This window comes from Nicotiana tabacum, chromosome 3 (assembly GCF_000715075.1).
Source record: "Nicotiana tabacum cultivar K326 chromosome 3, ASM71507v2, whole genome shotgun sequence".
NCBI lineage: Eukaryota > Viridiplantae > Streptophyta > Magnoliopsida > Solanales > Solanaceae > Nicotiana > Nicotiana tabacum.
The window spans coordinates 134197521-134207468 of NC_134082.1; positions in this window are offsets into that span (position 1 = coordinate 134197521).

Consider the following 9948-nt stretch of genomic DNA (forward strand, 5'->3'; position numbering starts at 1 on the left):
TAGACTTGCAAATGTAGGTTCCATGTATGCGAATGTGACCTTTGCAAGTATAGATTCCACACATGCATATATGACTCTTTTGCTTCCATTCTCGACTTCATGAGTTAGATTTGCAAATGTAGGTTCCATATATGCAAATGTGACCTTTGTGTATATAGATTCCACATATGCATCTATAGCTCTTTTTCATCTCTAATTGTCTCTTTCCATAAGCTCATATGTATATTACACATTTACGAATATGAACATGATGTGTGCAACTGTGGCTTTGCTTCATTCTCTTGTCTTTTAGCTTCTTTTCTTCTTTTTCATAATTTCTTTGTCCTACAAAATGTTAGAAAATATGCAAGGATAGGATATTATTATTCATATTATATTTAAAAACTTATTTTTTACATATGAAATTATATGAATAATTTATATCCATCAAAGTTCGTGAAAAGGGAAAAGTTAGACCCCCAAAGTAATACAAATCAGTATGGGCTGGTAAACAAGGTAAACTAAACATGAATTAGGGATTGAGTGATTTGATAATGGTCGGCATTATGAGAATTTCCGAGATTGCTTTCCGGCAATAATAGAATGGATGATAGAAGGATAACCTTTAAAGGCCATTCAGGAAGACGCTTCCCCAAAGAAAGCAATGGTTAAGGCTAAGGGACTGTATTTCAAATTATACTAAGTGTCATCCTCGCGAGTAAGGAATCTTGTTATCCTTGGAACAAAAGCATTACCACAAGGCGAGTAAGGGTAATCGACGATGTAAAAAGACGCCAGATGAAGAGGTAAAACATCTATAGGTAGATCGTCGTAGCTCCAGCTCTTAGTACTTCCCTAAAGGGGGAATATAGAGTGGTGTGGCATTAAGTCGGAATTAAGTGGTTGTAGTAACTATGGAATAATAAAGGAAGAATGTGATAAGACTGAGAAATGGATAAGATTGCACTTATCCAAATTCTACTGGTATGCTGTAATTCCAAAACATTATGCAAACACGACGTCAAGGAGAGACAGTAAGGGCTCCTAGCTGAGATGTTATTGATAGATAAGGAGCCAATAAGAAATGTAAGTTAAGACAAAGGAAATGACCCCAAAAAATATTACGGGGAATATTGATATGAGAATGGGCCAACGAGTAGTTAGTAGTTGATTTAGGAAGGGCCTAGTTATGGCTAGACATAGGGATGCAGACAAATCAATAAATTGTGCAAGATAAATAGAATGAACCCCAACATGGGGAATTCAGTCTCACAGATATGACATCATGACCTTAAAAAATATTCAGATAGGAGTTGGGGAGTTAAAGATATCGTATGAGTGTTATGGAAATAAAAGAGAGTCTCACTGGAAAGACAGTCAAAATTTCAGTTCAGAAACAATCGTATGAGCACATGAGTGTGGAGGTAAGTAATTAAGGATAATTATAGGTAAGTACGAACATAAAAAATTCTGTCAAGTAAGCGATATAACAAGCTTGTAACTTTACAAGAGCTAGAAGGTCCTCCCTAAATACTACAATGCACTAGCTGAGAAAATAAGGAAGAAAGCTTCAACCTAAACATAGTAACTAGAAGAAGAAATGATCTTCTAATAGCAGTCTCACTACAACATTGTATGCACTCCATAAGAAAGTGGTCTGGAACCTATCGTGGCTATTGAGCGGGAAGTAAAACCAAAAGTAATGGTCGAAATCATATGAGTTTCACAAAAGAAAAAAATAATAATTCCGACATGTGTGGGCACTAAGATAAGCCAAGTATTCATACAACAAGTGGCAAATGACCAGGAAAAATAATTGCTCTCATGTAAGGAAAGTTGAGAAGGAACAAAAGGAATTATTTGATAAACGATCCAAAACTAGTTACGCTATGAACGCACTTAAGATTTCAGAGTATTACCCATGCAGCATATATGTTGACAATCATACAATCGTAGAAGACTCCGATATTAGTTAAATGAAAGAATTGAGCCCAGGTCATAGGCAAAGGATCGAATCGTTAGAAGATTGAATCATGGATATTTCATAGAGTTTTTAAATGGTTAAAGTAATAACTAACACCATGAGCCACATATATGAAGATAGTTGAAGCCTGCAAAAAGGTTGATCAAAGGAAAGAGGAAACTAAAGAATTACATCACCCAAGTAAATCAGGAGTTTGATAATTGGACTCAGGAAATTATGGACATCGTGATTGAGAACATTGCAGGGTCACCCTTAATATTAGAGGTCCAAAAGAGATAGTACAACAACAATAGTCTATAACGGCTCTACGATAGAGCCAGTTAGAAAAGTAACAGCCTCATAAGAAGTCAGTATGAAGCTCTCACCGGAATGTAGTATTATAATAGAACTTAATTGTACTTATAGATGCCCAAAGGGACATCTTGTCAAGCTCTGTATATGTTCCCAAAGTGAGGCCTAGATATGAGTCGCATAGGCACATTTACAAAGTCAGTGTCGTACATGCTGCATAATAGAAGGTAGCAATAGTTACAAGATTAGAAGGATTTCGACCATAAATCATGGTGTGAGTAAGAGGCCTAAAGGGGGGAATGGCCTGGCCTTTGGATTTATTCACAGAACAGTGGCCTAGATGGCAAGAAGAGTACGAAAGTATTCACAAGAGCTATAGGTTATGATAATAATAAGTGCATCAGTCAATATTCAAGGACAAATGTTCCAAAGGGGGGAATGATGTTACACCCCATGTTTCCGTACATGAAAGTACACCATAAGTAAATTGATGAAATCTCGTAAATGAGATGTTACAACTCGTATTTTTGTATGTTGAAGTTTCATCGTGAGTTAATCGATGTAAGCTCGGGAATAAGATTATTTTTTAGGATATAAGTATTATGCTATTTCAAATAAGTTCGTGAAAGTGAGAGGGTAAGCAAGTCGAAGAAAACGAGTTTCGTCGAAGTTTGGCAATTTGGGATAAAATGCGGTCCAAGCTATAATACCATGTATTTATGGACTAGTGCCATACAAGGTACCATATGACCATGATAGTATGATGTATAAAGTGTATTAAAAATGAGTAGTATTTTAAATAATTTGAGATAATTCTTAATTATGTGGGTAATTGGTTAATTAGGGATTTAATGCGAGATTAACCATGTAATTAAGAATTTGTGAATAAGTAATAGATGGGAACAAATTCCCCCCCCCCCCACGTGGCAAAAAGTAGAGGATTGAAGATGACTTAACTTTGGGCAATCTATTAAGATAACACATGGAAAGAGATGGCTTAATACTTATCCCTACACTTGTCTTGAATTAAAACAAAATTCATTTGGAAAGTGGGTTATACAAAATGCCAAATGCAACGAACGTTTATCTTGAATGAATATCAAGAACCCATTTCGTTAGTGGGTTATACAAATGCAAAGAACTCCTATCTTGAAGGAATACCAAAGTTCATTCGGCAAACGAATTATACAGAATACAAAGACAAGGACGATAGTCACTCCATATTATAATAGCAACGGGATTTTTTAATTCTAAGGAAGTACGGTATAACCCTTCTCAAGAATATCACACGGAATTTTCCCTACTCCAGGTATGTTAAGGTTATCCCTTCTTTCCTTTTGGCATGATCCGTACGATACAAATGAAACGGGCAAATGCACAACTTCCATGAATGACTCTATTCATAGAAATGCTAGAGATGCTTATATTCTTGATTTCCCATAAGTCTTATTATTCTATCGTCTGTTCATGGGTCTCAGAAAATACGTGAGTTGATAAAGTCTATTTCATGATATTAATCAAAGGCATAATGGTCTTATGACACTCCGAAAGATTTTATTGACGTAATTCTTGTGAGCACGTGATTTTTGCTTCACGGAAATTACTCCAAAAGAAATCGAGAAATGAAGCAAGTTGCCTTCGGGTACAATTTTGAGAATTCGCGTGACATTTTTGGTAATTATTTTGTCCGTAAATGTTTACCTTATTATAATTAATTGAAAAAATACAAAAATACATGTTGCATGCATATTTAAGATTTAATTATGCATTTAGGAATTAATTAAACCATCATTTGGCTCTAAAAGGAAAATCACAAAAAATATACCTTTTTATTCTATTCGTTGTCATTGTGTGATTTTATTTTAAGGTTTTAATTTGTGTGTTAATTATTGTAAGTGTTAATCAATATTTGTGTAGTTTTATTTTTTATTTTACAATACAATTAGGAATTATGTTTAAATTAGAAAATTAAAAGAAGAAAAAGAAAAGTTGAAAAATGAAAAAAAAAACTCGGATTGGGCCAAAAATTCAAATAGAAATCAGGCCCAAATCGATACATTGACCCATTCCACATGACCGGGTCTCTTAGAAGGACCAGACGACGTCGTTTAGATGCTCTCAATCTGAGCCGTTGATCGAACTGATCGAGCGGTCCAGTGCGACTCCCGTATAAGTCCAAACGACACCGTATAGGCGTCTTAGATCCGAGCCATCCATCTCCATTGATCTAACGGCTCCGAGGCCTCCCAGATACCCGATCCATTCCAGCCCAGGTCGACCCAGTCTCCATCTAACCAAACAACACCATTTCCACTCAAGCAAATGATCCAGGTCGTCGATCTCGTTTGATCAAACGGCCAGAATTAAAACCCCCACCCACTATATAAGCCTAAAACACCTACCCAACCCCCATAGCCAAACCCCCCTCTTCGTCTTTGAATTCAGAGACTTGAACCCTCCTGAAACCCTAGCCGCCACCTTTTCCTTCGCCTGAACACCCGGCAGCGTCGGCTCCGATGCCCGCCAAAATTACACCCCTGAACCACCATGATCCCCTCTCTCCAAATCCACACTCATCTTACCTCGAATCTTCCCCGAACGTCTCGAATCTTCATTTGAAGTTTCGAGCAAAAACCTGATCTACACCAACCGGCCCCAAATTCACACTAGTCACTCCCCTGGCCTCACTCGTAACCAAACCAAGCTTGGTTTGGTTCGAATCTAGGTAGAGACCTTCGAGCCCCAAATCGGACCGTATGAACCCTAGAACTCAAAACCATGGGGGTCTGTCCAGTTTAAAGGAAGAATTGGGGTCTAATAGACCTTAATCGAGGTGTTCTCAGTTGAGGACACTTCAATTAAAGTCCGTTCGACATCAAAGAGGTCGAGTCCAGTTCGAGCATGGGTCATTTTTGTTCTTAAGCTTCCGAGGTAATTTCTCCTTTCTTTCTTTCTGTTTGTGTGCTATTTGTGTTTGTTTACATGTTAGTTTAATTTGTTTGATTTTTCTATCATTTTTCTTTTAGTTCTGTCCGTCTTCATAAGACCTTTTATCTGGTCGATTCTTTTGTTTGTCTGTTAGTTGTACCTATCGTGATGGACTACGTGTTTAATCTGATCAATATCGTCAAGTGGTTTATATAGGTGCCTGTTGAGTGTAATTGTGTATCGATTAATTGTTATCTGTTATAGCGTGTAATCGAATGTTTAAATATCGTCGTTTAGTTTGATTAAAAGAAGGAGGAAGCATGACAATAGTTTATCTCTTTGACTCATTCCAGTGTTTGTCATTTCTGCTTCTTTTCTGTTCTTATGTGATTGAGTTGAAGTTGTTGAATGTATCCAATTGCTTCTTTGAACCAAACTGGCTCGCTTATTTTAAGGCCACATGAACCTCATTCCCTCATCCCTTCTGCCTGAAATCATTTTGTGTGTTTGGATAGGATTGAATTGGTCATAGCTATATAATTCTGATAGTTAGTAATCAGTGATTAGTTGAATTTAGAGGGGTTTATATACTGACTATTAAGAGTTAGGGCATAACAGTAATCTTCAGGGGGTTAAGGGTAATTTTGGCATTTGACAGGGTTTTATCAGAATTAACTTAAGGGTCTGTCAAGTGGTTAATTAAAATACTATTAATCTAATGACAATGGGGAACAAGACATAAGAGCATGGGAGTTTAAAATGAATACTCTAATAAACCCATAACTCTTGATTAGAACAATAGGACAAGCATGGGGAACAATATAGTTGGCATCAAGAAAAGACACTTAGGCATGGGAAGTTAAGGGGTATGGGCAGAGTTAAGGTCTGAAGGTATCAAGGCAGCCTGGCGCTTGCCTACTTTGCCTATAAATAGGCTCATTTAGAACAAAATAGGGGCTGGTTGATCCTCATAAGGCTAAGCTTTACATCAAAGAGCTTCAGCTTGTCTTTTTCTTTGAGTGTTTGACAAATCAGAAACTACTGTTTCTTGCATCTGTCTGTGTTCTTTTGGTACTGTTGGATTTCAGCTTGGTATTTCCTAGTTTTCTATTGGTTGAGCACTGTTCCATTGGGTTACTGCTTTGTTTTCTGCCTGGTTTTCTTTAAATCTGCCACGGGGTGTCTATTACTAGTTATTATTGGCTTCACTGGTTGTTGCTGTGTTGCTGAATCTGCTGTGTTGCTGCTTACACTACTGCTGCTTCTACTGATTTTCCTCTACTTCTTTGCTTTCCAAATATCAGGTACACAATCGAATGGCTGAACCTTGTAATCTGAGAATTTGAAGCATGAATACAAAAGTGAAGGGTTGAAGTCTTAAATTCTTTACAGTTGCCTACTTACTTGTATACACATCAGAACACTTCTTTCATTAGAGTCATGTAGGTATTTGTTTATGTATAACTGGACATGCCTATTCTATAGTAGTTTAGTTGTAAAACTCCTGCCCCCTGTATGATTTTAGTTAATAAAGACTAATGATGTAGTAGTAATGTTCTGTCATTTCAGTCTATTTTGTTTAAAAGCATGTTCCAAATACACATCAGACCGTAGGTTGATTACTCAATAGTTTAAACTATTTCAGTTAACAAATTGCTTATCTAAATTCGTAAGAACAGTTCAATTAGATACCATTGGTTAATTTCAGCATCTAAATGGTTTATGATAAAAAAATCAGATTTTTCAGGTTCATTCATTCCAGTAGAATGTCACTTTAAATTGGAAGAAATTTGTTAACAAAATGACACCATTCTTTTTAGTTTGGCAAATTATGAATATGTGTAGAAACCATTAACTAGGCCTAATTTGAAGTAGGATGGCCCAGGTCCAGTTTTACCCCTTATACGTCGGAACTGGGCCCATAACTATCAAACAGACTGCTCTTACTACGTTCATTTTAGATTTAACGAATCATGTTCGAAACTTAACTATAATAACTCGTAAGTATGTAAATAAAGTAGGACCTTTTCTTCATTTATTTTAGAGACAAACGAAATAGAAAACATAGTCACTATAGGACGACCTTTAAAATAAAATGAGGCGCGCCTCGCCAAATAAATTACAAATCGCGGGGCCCTCAATAAACATATACAATAATTGGTTAGACTTCGGAGTTGGCTGTTTAGTGAATTTTCACGGCCTCTTCCTAAAATAACAATACGTTAGTCTCTTTAGGACGCGCCTTAATTAATCTTACCTTCTTAAATACGGGTGTGCATTTATGTAACCCAAATCCAAATCCCAACGAAGTCGAAATGCGTCGACCAATCACGAGTACATTGATTGTGACGTGGTTCGAAATGCATTTCCATGACGTTGCAATTCTTTAAAACAAAAATAACAAATGAGACGAGCCTTGACAAACAAAAAATGCACAAGTTGCGGTGCCCTCTATACGTGTTTGTGAAGTTGCTTAGACTCCGGGACGGGCCGTTTAGCAAAATTTCACGGCCTCGCCCAAAATAACACTACGTTAGTCACTTAGGGCGCATCTTTAATAAAATTATTTCCTTAAATACGGGTGTGCATTTATGTAACCCAATTCCAAATCTCAACGGAGTCGAGACGTGTCGATAGCCACGGGTATATTGATTGTGACGAGGTTCGAGATACGTTTTCACAACGTTGCAATTCTTTGTAAAAATAACAACAATAATAATAGAAGCGGTAAAAGAATCATAATTTGCACTAAGTACATAATTGTTAAAATCAGATAAATAAGCCGGATATAACAGTTGAGCGACCGTGCTAGAACCACGGGACTCAGGAATGCCTAACACCTTCTCCCGGGTTAACAGAATTCCTTATCCGAATATCTAGTGCGCAGACTATAATTTAGAGTCAATTTCTTTCCTTGATTCGGGATTAAAATTGGTGACTTGGGACACCCTAAATCTCCCAGTGGCGACTCTGAAATAATTAAACAAATCCCGTTCGATTGTCCTTTAATTGGAAAAACCTCCTTCAACCCTTCGCGGGGGCAGAAAAAGGAGGTGTGACAGCTCTGTCGACTCTGCTGGGGTACGAACCCAGAATCCCTGGTTCAGGGTTCAAAATTCGAGCTTAGATGAATTGTTATATTTGGCTTTGTTTATTATCTGATTTTTACATGTTTGGGCCTAAGGTTCTAAATGCTACTTTTACCGCTTTGATATTATCTGAACTGTATATAAATTGTGCTGAAACCCTTCTCTTCTTACCTCCGGGGAGGAGCTTGCTGGTCGAGACTCCCTATTCTGTTAGTGTCAATACCTGAAATAAGAAAAAGGTCGGACAAGTTACAAAGCCGGACGATCCCCCGGGTCCCCGGTACGTAGCCCTCTCCTCGACTCGAGTTGTCCGCTCGGGTACACAGTCTAGAACAAATACCCAGGTTATGAACCTAGAATAACTCAGCTTCATGTCGGATCCCTAGTAGGAACGTTTGTTTGCATCACGTGCATTTGACTTTGGAAGCTCAACACAGGGGTTGGGTCTGTCTAGGACAGGTGTACCAAAATGACAAAAGACCATCCTGATGCATCTTACTTGTTTCTACTCGTGCATTTATTTGCTTCGGACTTGCATGTTGACCGGCTTTTGAATATTTTGAGGAAAGAGAGATAGAAGTACGAGGATTTAAAAGAGTTAAATCGCCTGCTTTGAAAACTAGTAGTGTTGAAACTCTGCCGAAGTTTTCAAAAAATGAAAAAAAAAAAGAAAAAAAAAGAAAAAAAGAAAAAAAGGGGGTTTTAGTAATGAAAAATAGTCTTATTTGCCAATGAAAAAGAGTCTTGTTTTCAAAAGAAGTTTGTTTTATCGGCCCGAACTACGCCGGTTTGATTCTCACAGGTTGTGAGATACGTAAGAAACCCTCATCGGGTCCAACCTCCCATTTTGCAAAAATAGCCAAAAATGTCAAAATTTTAATTTTCGTCGTAAATAAGTCGGGTGATGCCGTTCTTGTCAAAAAATAGCCGAATGTTCCCGAAAGGGACGCCGGAAGGCTGACTTTGCGTGAACAACCACTTTTAGTCATTTTTGGATTTTTGACCGGTTGACTCACCCAGCTTTAAAATTTTCATTCCCGAAGTGCTGAAAAACCGTGTGCGGAGCCGGATCTTTCTTTTAATCTGTGAAAAATTAAAAAATAGCCAATTTGATTGGGTCAAATAAATTTTATTTCTTAATCACCCTAATAAATATGCAGGATGAGCACGATGCAAAATGAACCTTTTTCAATAATGACCAAAATCCCTTTCAAGTTGCGATTATGGTGGGATGATTTAGGTGGTGAAGGGCAAGATGATGTCAAGAAATATCTGAAAGGTCTTACGGGTTTATTGGAAATCCAGCCTCGGGCGGATATCATAAGAGCTTTGATCACTTACTGAGACCTGGCGCACAATGTCTTTCACTTCTCCGATTTTGAACTCACCCCGACTTTGGAGGAAATAGCCGGGTACATCGAAAATGCTGAAGTTCCGTTGAGGCAAAAATACCTGGTTGCTCTAAGAGCTGTCACTGTGCATCGTTTCTTAGATTCGTTAAAAATACCTAGGACGGTCTACAACCCATATTTGGCCGCAGGTTTTTGTAATCCGCGCTTCATATACGACAGATACGGTCATGTTGGGGGATTCAACAACCCAGACAACAAGTTATGCCGCAAGGGTAACCGTCAGAAGTGGGACGAGCATAGATGAGTGGCTTTTATGGTAACCTTT